The 16,285-nt window shown below is 49.8% G+C and overlaps 1 protein-coding gene across 4 annotated transcripts in view; it reads right to left on the bottom strand.

The window, feature by feature from the left end:
- GRID1 (glutamate ionotropic receptor delta type subunit 1) overlaps positions 1–16,285 on the bottom strand; it is a 680,604-nt gene that overhangs the window by 614,280 nt on the left and 50,039 nt on the right. The window lies entirely within an intron of this gene.

The following is a 16,285-nucleotide window of genomic DNA, read 5'->3' as shown; positions in this document are numbered from 1 at the left end:
GAAAGGAAAGGCAGCTCCCAGCTGTGGGGCACTGTGGGGTAATGTCCATGCTTTATCCCATGACCTCCTCACCCAACCCTATTAGGGAGAAACACTCACCAACTCCACAGCTCAGGGAGGTAAAGTCACACACAGCCAGGAAGTGAACACAAGTCTGTTGATCCAAAGCTTATGCCTTTGCCCTCCAACCTCACTCAGCCTATCTGTCCTGGAGCTGACCTGCAGAACAGGGACTAGCTTTCCACATGAGCAAGAAGAACCCAGCAACATTTTGTTAATGTAGATTGTGAGGGCTTAGCAGAAAGCCAACAGACTCGCCACAGTTTGTCCCTGCCCCCCACCAAAGCCCAGGCTGAGGCGCCAACTATACTGCCGGCCCCAGAGAAACTCTGCTTCTCACTGACAGTCACAGCATCGATGGCCATCCCAACTGGATCATGGGACAGACCTATGAGGGCAAGAAATGCTGGTACCACTAACTAACCTCTGCCAGGGTTGGTCAAGTTTCTGCCTGGACTCAGCCAGACAGGATATCTAGGGGGTTCAGTAGTGTCCCCCTAACAAGTCATGTTTATTGCAACCTCAGAATATAACCCATTTTTGGAAATAGAGTGTTTGCAGATGTAATTAGTTAAGCTGAGGTCATAATGGATTCGGGTAGGCCCTAAATCCTTATATGGTCCAGGGTCTTTATGAGAAGGGGAGAGCACACCCGGAAACTCAGAAAAGGAAGGTCTCGTGACAATGGAGGTAGAGACCGGAAGGAGGTATCTACCAGCCATGGAAGGCCAAGGGGTGCCGGAAGCCACCAGAAGCTAGGAATCGAGAGGCAAGGAAGGATTCTTCCCTCAAGCCTTCAGAGAGAGCACAGCCCTGCTGACACCTTGATTTCAGACTTCCAGCCTCCAACACTGGGAGAAGAAAAAATTTCTGTTATTTTAAGCCACCCAGTTTGTGGCAATTAGATACGGCAGCTCAAGGAAGATGGAAGAGGATAGAGCCCCAGTCCACCTGGAAACAACCTTTCTTCATATGGAATTCTCTAGAGGCTCCAGCCCCTGGCCAGGTCCTACCCTGGAGCCACACAGACCAGCCTCTTCCAAGTCCCACCAGAGCCATCAAACACTTACCTTGAACCTGGAGTAATTTGCGGTGAAGCCTCTGAGGCCCTGGGACTCCAAGGAAAGCATTTGCCTGGGCTCCACCCCACGGGAGCCAAACATGGCCCCTGGAACCCCAAACCTCCCCCTCTCTGCCTGGGCAATGGGCTTGGAGCACATCATGGATGGGGCCCAGGAGTCTGTGTCGGGAGGAGAAGACAGGAGAAGACAGACCCACAGCATCATGGGGCACAAGAGCAGGAGCTTTGGAAGCAGGTGGACTGAGTTCAAATTCCACTTCCATCAATTACAGCTGGGTAGTCTTAGAGAAATCGCGCAAGAGCCAGATGCACAGCATTCCTGCTGTCCTCCATGGCTGGTCCATTCTGTAGAGCTGAAATATGTGTGTGCGGCCTGGAGAGCCTGCCCACCCTCCAAGGAAGCCGAAGGGAATAAATCCTTATATGAAAACTAAAACAACCCCCACCCCCACAAGCACAGAAAAGAGGCAGCTGAGTGGGTCCACCATGGAGGCCAAAACACAAGTCACAGAGAAGCTCAAAGGGGACACGGGCCTGGGACCCAGGGGCCACCATGCCGCAGAGTGGCCATGCTCACTGAGGCCCTAGCCAACTCTGGCTCAGGGCTGCTCATTGACTTTCTGCTTCAGGTTGCACTTGAAAAAAAAAACAAAATCAATCAGCCCCATCTATCTGTATCTGCCACTGACACCCTTCATTTCCATTCATTTTCCTTCCTGTTGTGCTAATGGTGTGTGGCTAAGCCACTGTATAAAAGAAGATATAAAATTGTACGGCATTATCTTTCCCCTGAGCCTAAGCACATGTGCTTTTCTCTCCAGCTCCGCTGACTCTTTGGAGAGGGGAATGGACACAAATCTCACCCAGATTTAGACCCATTTCTCAAGGGGCCACTGGTCCAGCAGATGGGCCCTCAGACACACAGCACCATTCTAACCCATATCCCTACTTTCCCAAGGAAAGGAGCAGCACAGGCCCCAGAGGAGCAGCAGGTGCCTGGGAAGGAGAGAGCCAGCACATCAGCCCCTGGTCTTGCCTTGCCTCTGGGCAGTGTTAGCCTAAACTGCTGGCACCACAGGTCCATGGGGTTGACAATCATCACTAGTAACCGACACCAGGGTCCCCGTCCACAATCAGGCTCTCCACCCTTCCTGAGGCCTCAATACTACTCAAGGAGCTGCTGCTTGGATTCAACAGCATGAACCCATTCTGAAGTCTCTCATTGTTCTGGACCTGAAGGAGCCTCTTAAGCCATCAAGGCTGTCCTCACACCCCCAAAAATGGGCTTCTGACTCAGAGCGTGGTTCATCACCTCTGCCCAAGTTGCGCACCCTGACTGGTCCCAACTCCGCTTCGTTGCCCTGTTGAAAGCCTCACCTCTTCCTACATAGCTTTCTTTGAACTTTCACTTCTCTCCCAGCACCTAGGAAGGACCATGGCCATGCAGGGTCCCAGCAGGCAGATCGTGGACACAAACAGCAGTGCCTGAGACCAAGTTCTTCCCTGGGACTCACTCCACAGAGGCAAACACACCTCCTTGGGAAACACAAGCAAAAGGTGATGGCCCTCACACTGCCCAGACACTTCTGTGGGTGAGGAGATAAGGACAAAAAGAGGAACTGGGGACAGCTCTGATGTCCTTCAAGGGTTTGAGAAGTACACCAGATTGTCTTTCATGAGTGAAAATTTCTAAGACCCCTTTGAGAATCTTGTGCAGTTAATGAATCCTTTCCCCACCTCCCCAGAAGTGTGCACTCACATCCAACAGCACTTACCTACAATACCAAGTGATCAAGGACACTTTGATGTCCAACCATGACTCCCAATGAAAGGCGTCTTCACGTACCTCTTGATAAGATAAAATATGAAACATGCAGAATGCCCAGTGATATATTCTCACGACATATGTCTTATGGGCAGTATACTCACCTCCAGACCTAACTTCCAGTTTCCAGACAATACAGTGGGTAGATGAACAAAGGAAATGACACCTTGAGGAAGCAACCAGTTAGAGGCAGAAGAAACATTCTACAGGACAACTTGCCCACATTCTACAAGTCAATGTCATAGGAAAGATATAGGGGGGCTTGTTCGAGACTTTTGCTGCTCCAAGTGTATTCCATGGACTGTCTGCAGCATCACTTAAGAGTCTGTTAAGAATTTGTTACAGGAGCGCCTGGGTGGCTCACTAGGTTAATCCTCTGCCTTCAGCTCGGGTCATGATCTCAGGGTCCTGGGATCGAGCCCCATGTCCGGCTCTCTGCTCAGCAGGGAGTCTGCTTCCCTCCCCCAACCCCGCCTGCCTTTCTGCCTACTTGTGATCTTTGTCTGTCAAATAAATAAATAAAATCTTTGGGGCGCCTGGGTGGCTCAGTGGGTTAAGCCGCTGCCTTCGGCTCGGGTCATGATCTCAGGATCCTGGGATCGAGCCCCGCATCAGGCTCTCTGCTCAGCAGGGAGCCTGCTTCCTCCTCTCTCTCTGTCTGCCTCTGCCTGCTTGTAATCTCTCTCTGTCAGATAAATAAATTAAATCTTAAAAAATAAATAAATAATAAATAAATAAATAAAATATTTATTTAAAAAAAAGAATTTGTTACAGAGCTCATTAAATATCAATTCTTGATTTGGGGGTGTGAGCCTGAGCCCCACATCAAGTGTAGAGACTGCTTAAATAAATCAATACACAAGCTTGAAAAAAAAAAAAAAGAAGAGTTTGTTAGGCACCCAGAAGCTTGGGCCCCTCACCAACGCCCGAATCAGAATCTGCATTTTAGCAAGAACTCCCAATGACTGTATGTACACATGAAAGTCTGACAAGCACTAGTCTAAATAAGAAGAGAATTAGGAGAAATACCAACCAATGGCAACACATAGTCCTTGATTGAATACTGACTTCAACCAATCAGCTGTAAGAGAAATTTTGGGGGCAACAAGGGAATCTGAATATGGAATGTTAGATTTTAATAAGAAATTATGATTATCCCACTAGACATGATAATGGCGTTGTGATTATGTAGGAAAATGTCCTTAGATTTTAGGGATATGTACTTAAGTATTTAGGAGTGAAATGTCATGATGTCTGTAATTTACTTTTAAAATATTTCAACAAAAAAATAAATAGAGCAGATACAGCAAAACAGCCACAATGGTTAAATCTAGTGATGGCTGTGTAGGTGCCCATTACACTATTCTAATACTTCTCCATGTGTACAAAAAATTTGTATAATAAAAATTAGAAATAATCTTTTACTTCATTAAAGAGATTTTTCTAAACAAAAAGTAGAGCATGCTCAGGTAGGCTCATGCTTGGATGATTTCTCTTCTTGTCAGGGATTAGGCTCAGCGGGGAGGCAGTGAGTGCGGAAGGGATAGGCAACAGGCAAACACATGTTTCTTAAGCATCTACTACGTACTAGGCACAAGAGTAGTGGGTATTTGTTTCCCTCATTTATCTTCACATCACCCCACAAGGTTGATCTCCTTAGCCCCATTTTACAGATAAGGAAACTGAGCTAGCTGCCTACTGGACCCCACAACACACAGGTGGGGACTGGAGTCAGGATTTCAGTGACAGCCCCTGTCCTCCCCACCTGATTTCACAGGCTTCCAGAAGCCTCACCTGGACTCCCTTCTGGCCACTGCAGTGCTGCCAGGAGGGGCAACAAGGCTCGTCCTGAGCTGTTCCTACCTACACTGGCGCTTTTGTGGATACGGACTCCTAGCCCCACCTCTGCACTGTGTCCCCTGGTTAATTGACTTCATGACTGCTGACCTTTTGAAGACCCAACAAATTTTCTCCTTTTAGTCTCAGATCATTTCTTCTTCTTACGCTGCCCTTTTCCATCTCCAGCCTTCCCTCTGGCTGGATGTTTGCACAGGGTAGCCATTGGCTATGCCATGGGAAGAGGCGATGCTAAGTGTTCTCAAACACCCTTCCCCAGAAGGCTGGGAGATCCCCTGACCCTTGAGGTAACCCTCCCTGCTCTCACCTCCTTCAGAAGAGGTAACTGAGAGGGTACCCAGGGCCCAGTTCCCAGCTTACACCACTCCACTTTTCTATACTGCCTATCTGACCCAACTCCTCAATAACCTGCTTCAAAATGAACCAAGACAAAAGGAGGGCATGCACAGGAACTGATTAAGATGAGGAAGACATCAGCAGAAAGAATTCTTCACCCCTTCCTACACTTGAACTCAAGCTTCACATGTCCCATCCTCAGCATTTGGCTCCTCATTTCTGTACCCCTGGGTCTGCTACTAGAGTCCCACAGAGGGTTCCACCCGCTCCTGAACCCCTGAGATGGATCCAGTAGGCACATGCTGAGCCCTGCAGAGCTCTGCCTACTTCCCCCAACCCAGATGGCATGACAGATGCCAGAGTGGCAGGCAGAGGCCCCCAAAGGCAGGAAGAGAAATTTGGAGAAAGCTAACACTGTGCCTGGCCCTGCCACATCTGTGATCTCAAGATCCAGCTCTCCTGGAACATACAATCTATTGTCTACATTTGGCAAACAGGAAAAATAAAAAAGGAATGAGATGTCTTCCTGTCATTGCCAAGAAAGTGGGGAGGCAGAGATCAGAATCCAGACGGGCAGACTAAAAATCCACACACTTTCCATGGTCAGGGGGTACGGTACTCTCAAATTGGAAACTCTGGGATCAAAACATGGACTACAGGAGCATTTTTAAGCCACTGGATGGCATTGTCCCTGTCTGTGATGGCTACTTTTGTGTGTCAACTTAGCCAGGCTATGGTGACCGGTTCTTGTGTCAAACACAGGAGTCTACATGTTGCTGTAAAGGTATTATTTAGATATGACTAGCATTTAAATCAGTAGACTTTCATTCAGAGAAAAACAATTATCATATGATCTCACTCATATGTGGAATTTAAGAAACAATATAGAGGATCATAGGGGAAGAGAGGAAAAAATAAAGCAAGATGAAATCAGAGAGTGAGACAAACCATAAGAGACTCTTAATCATAGGAAACTGAGGGTTGCTGGAGGGTAGAGAGGTGAAGGGATGGGATAACTGGGTGATGGACATTAAGGAGGACACGTGATGTGTTATGTATGTGTTATATATAGCACTGGGTGTTATATATGATTGATGAATCATTGACTTCTACACCTGAAACTAATAATACATTATATGTTGACTAACTGAATTTACAGTAAAAAATAAAAATTTAAAAAACAAAATAAATCAGGAGACTTTGAGTAAAGCAAATTATCCTCCATATTATGAGTGGGCCTCATCTAAGCAGTTGAAGGCCTTAAGAGAAAAGACTGAGTGAGGTCTTCCCAAAGCTTCAGACTTGAGTCTGCCTTCGGATCCAAGACTGCGACATCAACCCACCCCTGGGTCTCTAACTTGCTGGCCAAGTCTGAATATTTTGGATTTGCCAGCACCCACAATCACATGAGCCAGTTCCTTAAAATAAATCTGTCTCCCACTCTCACTTGCTCTATCTCTGTCTGTTTGTCTCACCATGTCTCTATCTCTGTGTCTCACTTTGTCTCTCAACAGATGATGAGAAGAGAGAGAGAAATGCACATGCCTATTGGTTCTGTTCCTCTGGAGAACCCAGACTAATACACCACTTCCAGGAAAAAAGCCCTCCCTCAAGATCCTGCCACTTGTCAGGAGTCAGCAGGGATGCTGAAGGGCACGCAGAGAAGCAGAGCCTGTGTCTCCTCAGATGTGTGCCCCATAAACCCTGCTTTATTTCTCTTAAAGTGACTGGAAAGTGGCAGGGCTAAGGATTGATCTTGGCTTTATGATTGTATAAAACTCAAAAGAGCTGTTAGTTTATAACCATGGGGTTCTCAGACCTTCCTCCCACCCCTCATTCCCTCCTGCCTCCAGAAGCAACAGAATACCTAGCATCTATAGCAGAGGCTCCAAAGCAGCCTTCTACTTCTGTAGGAGGAGAAGCAGAAGGGGAAGTGTCCCTACAGCTGAAGTTCCTCTGTTCAGCCTCTCCATGCAGAGAGAAGAGGGTGGGGGTCCTCAGTAGTCCTGGCATCAGCTCCCAGAAAGTATGAGAACTGGGAATTCCAGTGAGGTCTCCCAACAAAGCCAGACCACCATGGCTGCCCTGGGGACTTCAGAAAGGAGGACTGTACAATGTCTTGGATACTCTGGGAAGGGAGGGCTGAGACTTCCACTGGACACTTTCTATACTTTGTCTCTAATCTTCACAATGACTCTACAAGCTAAGCAACACTGTCTCCTTTTACATTTGAGGAACAAACCTCAACAAGAACTGTCACAAGCTCTCTTTCCAAAGACCTTGTAACCAGATGGCAAGAAGCCAGGTTTACAAGTTAATGTTTTGACTTCAAAATGCATGCTCCTCCAGCCCAAATCCTTCTACCAACACTTGGGGGTGATCAGTGTCCCAACATTTACCCTGTCCACATTTTAAAATGATCCTTCCTCAGATGTGTCCCAGTCAAGGAAAATGTTGACTCTACTGGTCACGTGAATGTAGAGAAGAGGAAATGACTTCAGGGATCATCTCACTTAGACCCTTTCAGCAAGTCTTTAGATACCCTGGGATCCTAGCCTCTACTTCAAAGCTTGAAAAGAAGAGTCTTCCACCCCAGTAAGTCCAGTTGGGGGCCTCTCCTGCTATAGCCCCAGACCCCAGTTGACCCCTGCTTTGGCCCTGAATCCCATAAGATCTGTGAGTGTTAACAGGCCCTGGTGGATTATTTAGGGTTCTCTTGAGCCAAGGTCAATAGAGAAAGCTCTTTGCTTGGGTAACCTTCCCCAGTCGCCATCCTCTGATGGATTTAAAACAGACCCTAATCACATTTGGCACTCCCTTATCTGCTTCTAGGAGACTTCCAAATCACAAGGAAAGACAGCGGTGCTATCTGGAAACTCCCAAACATAAACCTGTAACAATCTGGGCTCAGAAGACAAAGGGTCTCCTAGATGTTAAGACCCTCTGTATTGGGGTACCTGGGTGGCTCAGTGGGTTAAAGCCTTTGCCTTCAGCTCAGGTCATGATCTCAGGGTTCCTGGGATCGAGTCCTGAATCGGACTCCCTGCTCAGTGGGGAGCCTGCTTCCCCCTCTCTCTCTGCCTGCCTCTCTGCCTCTCTGTCAAATAAATAAATAAATAAATAATAAAATCTTAAAAAAAAAAAAAGACCCAAAACGACCCCCTGTATCTGGGCTCAATTCCCCTCATTCTCTCTCTCTCCTGCCCTTGCCTTGAGTCTGGATCCCAGAAGCCAAATGTCAAAGTAATGAAGAAAAGAAAGAAAGAGAAAGGAAGAAAGAGAGAGAGAGAGAGAGAGAGAGAGAGAAGGAAGGAAGGAAGGAAGGAAGGAAGGAAGGAAGGAAGGGTTGGCCACACTGTTTCCATGGTCAGGATGTGGGGTGTTCTCAGATTTGAGCCTCCTGAATGTAAACATGGACTAAAGGAGCATTTTTTTTAAAGATTTTATCTTTTTATTTGACAGGCAGAGATCACAAGTAGGCAGAGAGGCAGGCAGAGAGAGAGGGAAGCAGGCTCCCTGGTAAGCAGAGAACCCGATGTGGCGCTCAATCCCAGGACCCTGGGATCATGACCAGAGCTGAAGGCAGAGGCTTTAACCCACTGAGCCACCCAGGCTCCCCTAAAGGAGCATTTTTAAGCCACTGGATGACACTGTCCCCAACTGTGGGGCTAATTTTATGTGTCACTTTGGCCAGGCCACGGTGGCCCATTGTTTAGCCAAACACAGTCTAGATGTTGGAGGAACAGAGAGGGACAGGGAGGAAGGAGGTCCATTTCCCAGGCCAGAAGACAAGGACCTCCCCTGACTCAGAGATCCAAAGATCAAAAGGCATGTAACATAAAGAGATCCAGGGTCCCCTAACAATGAAATTCCCAGAGGGGGACAGAGCACTCAGGCTGAACTCTGGAGACAGAGTCCTACCTCAGAAGTGCTGGAGACAATGGAGCCGCCCTGGCACTATCCAAGGTGCTGACCTGCCCTCCTGCCCTGTGCTTTGATGAGCATGAGGATGGGAAGAAACCTTCTTTAACCCCACATCTTGCTGCCACCTTGGTGTGAATTCTGCTGTCCAGAATTCAGGTGCCAGGTCTTCCCTCACTTTCCACCACCCTGCCCTTCTTTTGTACTCTCCCCAAACACCTACCTCTCCACAGCTAGACCCTGCCCCAAAAGCAGCTCACCTTTAGCTTCATGGAACCATGAACTGAGGCTACCTCTGAGTGACCAGCTGGGTTCCTCCCCACCCCGCCCAGACCTGAACTAGGGCTCATCATACTTTGGAGTGAGGCCCTGACACTTGGCAGTGACCCCAGAACCACTTCCAGAATCTGTGGATTTTTGGTTCAAGCAAGCTATTCCTCCTATATTCTGTCAAGTTAGGGAGTCTACGCCAAAATGTATTAGTGGAATAAGAACACAAAACACCCAGTCTCAAGTCATAAATCCTCCTGTAGGGGGTGAGGATCAAAAGAGAAATCTGCTGGAAATGGAAAAGGTATTAGGTTCTATAGCAAGTATATAAAATTTTCTTGGTTAGAGGGATTCTAAACATAGAATGATTTCATTATTTATGTTTGGAAATACTCCATATTTTATGTTAAGAGGATGATGATACAGTAAATTAGTGGATTTAGGAGAACTTGTCTTAGAACTTAGGATTTATAAAGTCACAGAAGAGATAAGGGGTGGGAAGTTGCAGAGCATTAATTTTCTTGAGACCACAAGAGTGAGGTGAGCCCTAAACACAGGTGGATTTGACAAAGTGAAAAAAGAGGAGCAGATGATACTAAAACCTGCAGCCCCAAAAGGGGCCCCGCCTCTTGCTAATGAATGATAATTAACAAAGCCATAGTGAATGCAGTAACCAACAGCATTTGGTCCTCTAAAAAACTACCCTGGGGGAGCTACTAGGATGGAGTTCGGAGGTGTCAAGATCACCATGGTTATCCATAAAGGAATCAACGGAGCCTGTGCTCTAGAGAGTTCTGGTCATGGTACCTGTCTGTCATGTCCCTATGGGCATGGTTTTAACCATTAGAGAATCAGAGATATCCACACTACATCATCTTCTATCCACAGCACCCCTACCTGTAAGGAACCCTGGACTGGAAACGGCAGCATTTGTTTCCCTGGCAACTCTTATGAGGGGCCTGAATTACCAGCATTGTAGCCTCTGGCCTCCATAGTTAGTGCCATCAAAGAATCCACCCAAGGGAAGTCCAATAAGTGGAATGGAATCAATATCCTTCCTTCCGAAACATATCTGTGCAATTTGCACATAAAGGTTGCACTGAAATTCCTCCTGCAAAGCCCCTTGATAGGAGAGACCATCCTCTCCATGGGTCTTGAAGCCCGTCCTCAATGAGCTCAGCCTCTAAAACCCTGCCTTCTGTCCCACACCTGCGAAATGCACAAATCCAAGACTGATCCAACTCCACTCTATCTCCCCAACCCTACCTTCTGGGAACTCATAGCCAGATGTGTTCAAGCCCACCACCACCACCCTCAGATCCCAGCTGGCTGGCCTGAGGCTACCTGCCAGGGTCAGAGCCTCAGCTCTACCACTGGGACTGCTTCAGGTTGCTTCTATTATCACCCAAACTGGAACCCGGTGCACATGGCGGTGCCTCCTCCCCATCCTCCTCTCCTGATGGCTCCATCCTGACTCAGAGCAATTCCATGGCAGCCCTCACCCCTTCTCACCCCACCCTCAAGCCAAGATCCTTCTAACCAGGCCCACAGCCACTAATGAATTCTCACTGCAAAGAGACACAGCCCAATGCCCCAAATCTTCCCATGCCCTTCCCAACGTGCTTCATAGGACAGCGCCACAGGTATTCTGCATGTACTTGGACTTGGCACCTCCTGCCAAGCACTCTCACTGTGGCCAGCATCTGCAGTGGGTGTTTCCCAGGCCCTGGGTAGGGCACAGTGGTAGGAACAGGGCTCCATCTACTCACAGCCTGTGCCTGACTCCACCAAGGAGCCTTGAGTCCTGAGGACCCCAATCACAGTTTGATGCAGCAGCCAGCCCTGCTCTTTCAGGGAACCCAGACATTCAAGTGATGTGCAGAAGGGTATATGGGTCCAGAATCCATGTTTCCCACCGCCTAGTTTGTGGTTTCTGCAAAGACGCTGGAAATTCCAGAAGAGGCCATTGATCCCACTCAGACCCAGCCAGACACACCTGCTGCCCTTCTGTTGTCTTGTCCCAGAAACTGCACATGCACTCCAGTCGGCTAGAGCCTGAAATGTCCCCAAATTTATTTTTGGAGCTTCCGAAAAGCCAAAGTCAGAGGAATTTACAATTTGGCCCACTCTGCTAATACTGTGCAGTGGTCTGCAGAGTCATAGCCTACTACCTCTGAGCCCAGATCTCTCTGTCTCAGACAGCAGAGGCTACAGGATGGGAAGCATGATAGATTTCCAGCCAGTCCATCCTAAAAGAGCCTCATGGATCAAGATGGAGGAGGAGGAACAAGAAAAGGAGGCAAGGAAGAGGAAGGCACAGCAGTGAAGGAGGAAGAGGAGAAGGGTTAGGAGGGACAGATCAATGTCTTCTGAGCACATCCTCTGTGCCAGCCAGGAGCTAAGACATCATGTATTGCTGTCTGGTTCAATCCCACAAGAGCCTGTTAGGCCTATTAGGTATTACTCCCTGTTTATGAATTCCCTGTTTACTAATGATGAAACCAAGACTCAGAGAGGTTAAGAAATATGTCCTTGAAATCACACAGCCAGTTAAGTGCAAACTCAGACTGTCTAATGTCAAAGCCAACCTCTCTCTACTGTATCATACAGTTTCCAAGAGGCAGTGAGAGAAACCCCTAGGGCAGCTGGGAGAGCTGGTCACAGCGGACAGGGGGTCACCCACAGCTGTGTTCCCATAGTGTTCCACTATATCATGCATGGGGTACGACCCCCCCTTCACAACCAAACTTCTCTCCATCAAAGCCTAAGGGTGTTACTGGTTCCCATACAGACCTCTCCCCTCCAGCCAGGCAGGGCAAATACCTAGACCACACCTTTCTAATTCAACACTAGAAAGGGGTCAGAAGCTTCCTAGCTCCTGAAAATACTAGGCCACCAGAGTGAAGAAATGTACCATGATCTCTTTCTCTCTCTCCCTCTCTCTCCATCTCTCCACCTCTCCAACTGAGCTCAGGTTCAGAAGCTAAGTCAAAAACCCACTAGCAGCACTAAAACCACTATCTATTTTAATTAGTGGGTTTTAAAACCCGAGGGTCTCCAGTTCTGACGGTCCCCGATGGCTCAGCCCAGGGTACCTTCCCCATGTGGCTGGAAGGGGGGAGCCCAGAGCCTCCCTTGGGGCTGGCCTCTGCGTCCCAGCACTTGTAATTTGCGCAAAGTGCCTCCTGACTGAGTGCCAGCGCGCAAGATCTTTCTGCTGACAGCGGCACTTTGGTGAAGTTCAGCCGGCCTTGGCTACCGCTAAGTTAAATGTGAGCGAAAACAAAGCAAAGCTATCTCCAAATGTTTCCAGGTGGTTTAGCTCCGTCAAGCCCAGATGACATCAGAGTCATTTCACTTTCTAAACAGAAATTCCCCCAACCTGGAGAAATGCCTTTCCAGGGCAGTGCTCAACAGGGAATGGAAGAAAAGCACTTTATGCCCCCCGCCCCCCTTTCTCTGCTGGAGCTCACGACAAGAGCGCCAAGGGTCCCCCCCCCAAGGAGCAGATTCACCCTCTATTAGTCAGTCAGCCAAGGGGAAGGGATTGCTTTCCTTTCCTTCCCAGCTGCCCCTCTGGAGAGGGTCTTCTCTCAGTCAGACGCAGGTGGTGCATTCAGAGGCAGTGGTCTGGCCTCTCCACAGACCGTAGAAGGGCAGTTGCCTCAGCCTTCAGACCCCAAGGGCCAGGCTCAGCCCTGAGGCAGGAGATGGAAAGAGCTGGCCTGCAAGAAGGGCCACAAGAGGCAGGTTTGAATCCTGGCTCTGTCACTTGCCAGCTCTGCAACCTGGACAAGATGCTTCCTCTTTCTGGGCCTGGAGGGCACTGTGGGTCACGTGTCACAAGGTGAACAGGGAGACTGAGCTCTCTGTAAACGGTAAGGTGCCACTGTGAATGCGGACCGCAGTGACCAGTACCCAGGGTTGCACCCCCTGCAGTAGGGGTGTGGCAAATAACTCCCCATGACAACTTGAGCAGTGGCCCACCCGTGTTGGCCTCCCATTCAGAGGAGCAGTGGGACCTCCAAGCAGCTCCACAGGACAGGAAACCCAGACAGAGGGTGCCAAAGTCAGGGGCTCTTCCCTACTACCACCAGGCGCCATAGCAGTGGTACAGGACAAGCCATGGGCTCAGCTGCAGCATGGGCTCCAGGGCTGAAGGAGAGGCCAGAGACGGAGCAGAGCCAGCAAGAGGCACTTCCTGTACAGGGAACCAGTGCTGAGGCTGGGCAGCCTGGGGAGGCCACAAGGACCTGGGGCTTAGCATGCTCTCTTTAACGCCCTTGCCATTACCAACACAGTGATTATCCTGACAGCAGCCGTTAGCCGGCACCAACCATGAGCCAGGCTTCTCACGCACTTTCTCAGGCCATCCTCATGGCAACCATGAGACGCTAACAGATGAGGACACTGAGGTTCGGAGAGGCTTCACAGCAGCCCCAAGTCACTCAGCCACTAGGGGGTGGAGCCAGAATTAGAACCCAGGCCGTCACACCTTGCCCAGCTCTTGGGTCTCAAGCTGAGGTTAGGAATGGTTGTGTGATGACTGGAGGACTTTCCAGGCTCTGGGAGTCTCTGCTCAGGTCTTCTGTCCCCCATTCTCTCGGTGGGCACAGGCACCGTAAGAGCCACCTTGGAGCCTCCTTCCCTAGGTCTCGATGGCAGGGAGGTCTCTCCACTAGAGGTGCACTGCAGCAGAACCTGGCACCAGAGGTAAAGATGTCCCAGGACCGAGCTGCATCCTGGGTCTTGCCCATCCCCCCCCCCCCCCCATATTACCCAGCCCCCCCCACCATTGCCATCACATCCGGACCCCCAGTCCAGGTTCCAGGTTCCAGAACCTCAGTGCCAAAGCCTAGGAAATTCCTGGGACAGGAACAGCCTACTCCAGGCTGGGGAGCCAGTGAGAGCTGGGCTGTCCCCCAGCTGGGGCATCCCGCTCCCCCTGCATCCCCCCAGAATCATGCTCCTGGTGGCTGGCTCCCTGATGGACAGCCAGGCCTGCCAGCACTTGTTGTTTCTGCTAAACTTGCTGCTATTACAACAAAACCCCTGTATTTCTTGCAAACAATTTTCCCCTTTGCAATCTCATAAATTAATTCCCTCCTTTCAAGCTGACTGGTTTCCTGCTAATCTAACCACTAACCTATCACCATCCGTAAACTAAATGATCCGTAAACATTCTCACATCTCTAGCCTAATGCACTAAAATTACTTTTCTGTTTTTCCTCCTTTCTCTTTCTTTGCTAAAGCCAGTTCAGGTCCAGCTTCCTCTCTCCTTCCTCCCAAACATGCCGGCTTCCTGCTTTTGGCTCCTGAGGCTCCATTCCTCACCCCTTGGGGTCCTCCACCATGAGGTGGCGCTGGCTGTTGCAGCAGGTGCCCAGGGTCTAAATGATGAGGACTCCCCAGGCCTGGAAACACGGCCTGGAGATGGGTCAGAGACTAGGTTTCCTCCCATCCCTGGGTGCCTATGTCTGGTGGTTGTCTGTTCCTCCAGCCCCTCAAGATGGCATTGGCTGTGTCCCAAGGGCCCAGTCTGGAAAGACATCAGAGGAAACCATGAGCTGGCTCAGAGACAGAGGCAAGGAAGCTTTAGGAGTTCCAGGGACATGTTCAGCCAAGCCTGGGAAGTCCTGACAGGGTGCCCTTGGCATGAAAGGGTCAGTGGGCTGCAGGAAGCACCTGCTGCTCAGCAGAAGACCCCCAAGGAGGCAACTCTCTGAAGGCAGCACCTCTTATGAAGCTGCTTGGACCACTGGGCCCACAGTCCCTCCTCCAGCACTTCTCCCAGGTATGCCAGCTGTCCAACTCTCTGTGCTTAGCCAGAATAAGGTGCTGCCATTCCATAGCTCTGCCCTGTCCCCTAAGACCTGGTATAGGAGCATCAGAAAGGCCTTGTGGGCATGGAGACCAGCCAGAGGACCCAGGGCCCCACAGCTGAACCAACAAGTCCCTGTGTCTGTTCACTCCATATGGAGCATTCCCACCTTCTGCCTCAGCCTGCAGTTAGGGCTCCCCACCCAATCTGTCCTCCCAGACCCACTGCTGATCTGATCCCACAATGAGGTCTCTAGCTCAGAGCTGCAAGCCTCTGCCAGGCCTCCAGGCTCTGCCCATGTTACACAGCACGACCTTGAGCCAGCCACTCACCCTCCCTCAGCTCCGTCTCCTCCTGTGTGGGGCTAATACCACCTCAGCCATCATGAGGATGAAATGGGCAATGTGTGCAAAGTGTACAGGACCTGATTCCAATTCTAGAAAGCAAAGGTCCTGCCCTCCCCTCAGCCTTTGTCCCCCAGGCCCTGTGTCACAGCTCTCACCTTGTCACCCAGGCCAGGCACAGCCACATCCCGGGCAGGGTCTCCAGACTCCAGACGACCACACCCACCAAGGAAGGATGGCTGAGGCCACAAGGAGAGACTTGCGGAGCAGACACCTGACCTGGGTGGCCCAGGGAGGGGTGCAGGGCTACTTCCCCTAATGTGTCTGAGGCTGGGCAACTCCTCCCAGAACCCCTACAGCCTCTCTGGGTCCCACAGGGAGCCTTGACTTTTGCATATCTGGCTGCAGCCTAATTTTATATTATTTATTGTTTATTTCTATTGCTTAGTCTCATCACACACCCAATCTGCCTCCTACCCAGCAATCTGTCCTTCCACTAACTACCCACCTGTAGATCCATCCCTCCATTCACTCTACTTTCCATCCACCCATCTTCCCACCCACATGCACGTATACCCTCACCTATCCATCTTCTCCTTCAGTCACTCTTATATATCTCCCTCCAATCATCCAGCAATCCATCTATTCCCATCTATACTCCATCAGTCCACCCAGTCATTCCCATCCTTTGATCCATCCAACCATCCACCCATCCAACTCCAATACCCATCAATCTTCCCACTGACCAGCCACCCACCCAGCCAGCCAGG

This window comes from Lontra canadensis, unplaced genomic scaffold (genome assembly GCF_010015895.1).
Source record: "Lontra canadensis isolate GAN:19392208 unplaced genomic scaffold, GSC_riverotter_1.0 scaffold3, whole genome shotgun sequence".
In the NCBI taxonomy this organism is placed as follows: Eukaryota; Metazoa; Chordata; class Mammalia; order Carnivora; family Mustelidae; genus Lontra; species Lontra canadensis.
The sequence above is the reverse complement of the archived record's forward strand: the minus strand, read 5'-3'. Positions and strand labels throughout refer to the sequence as shown.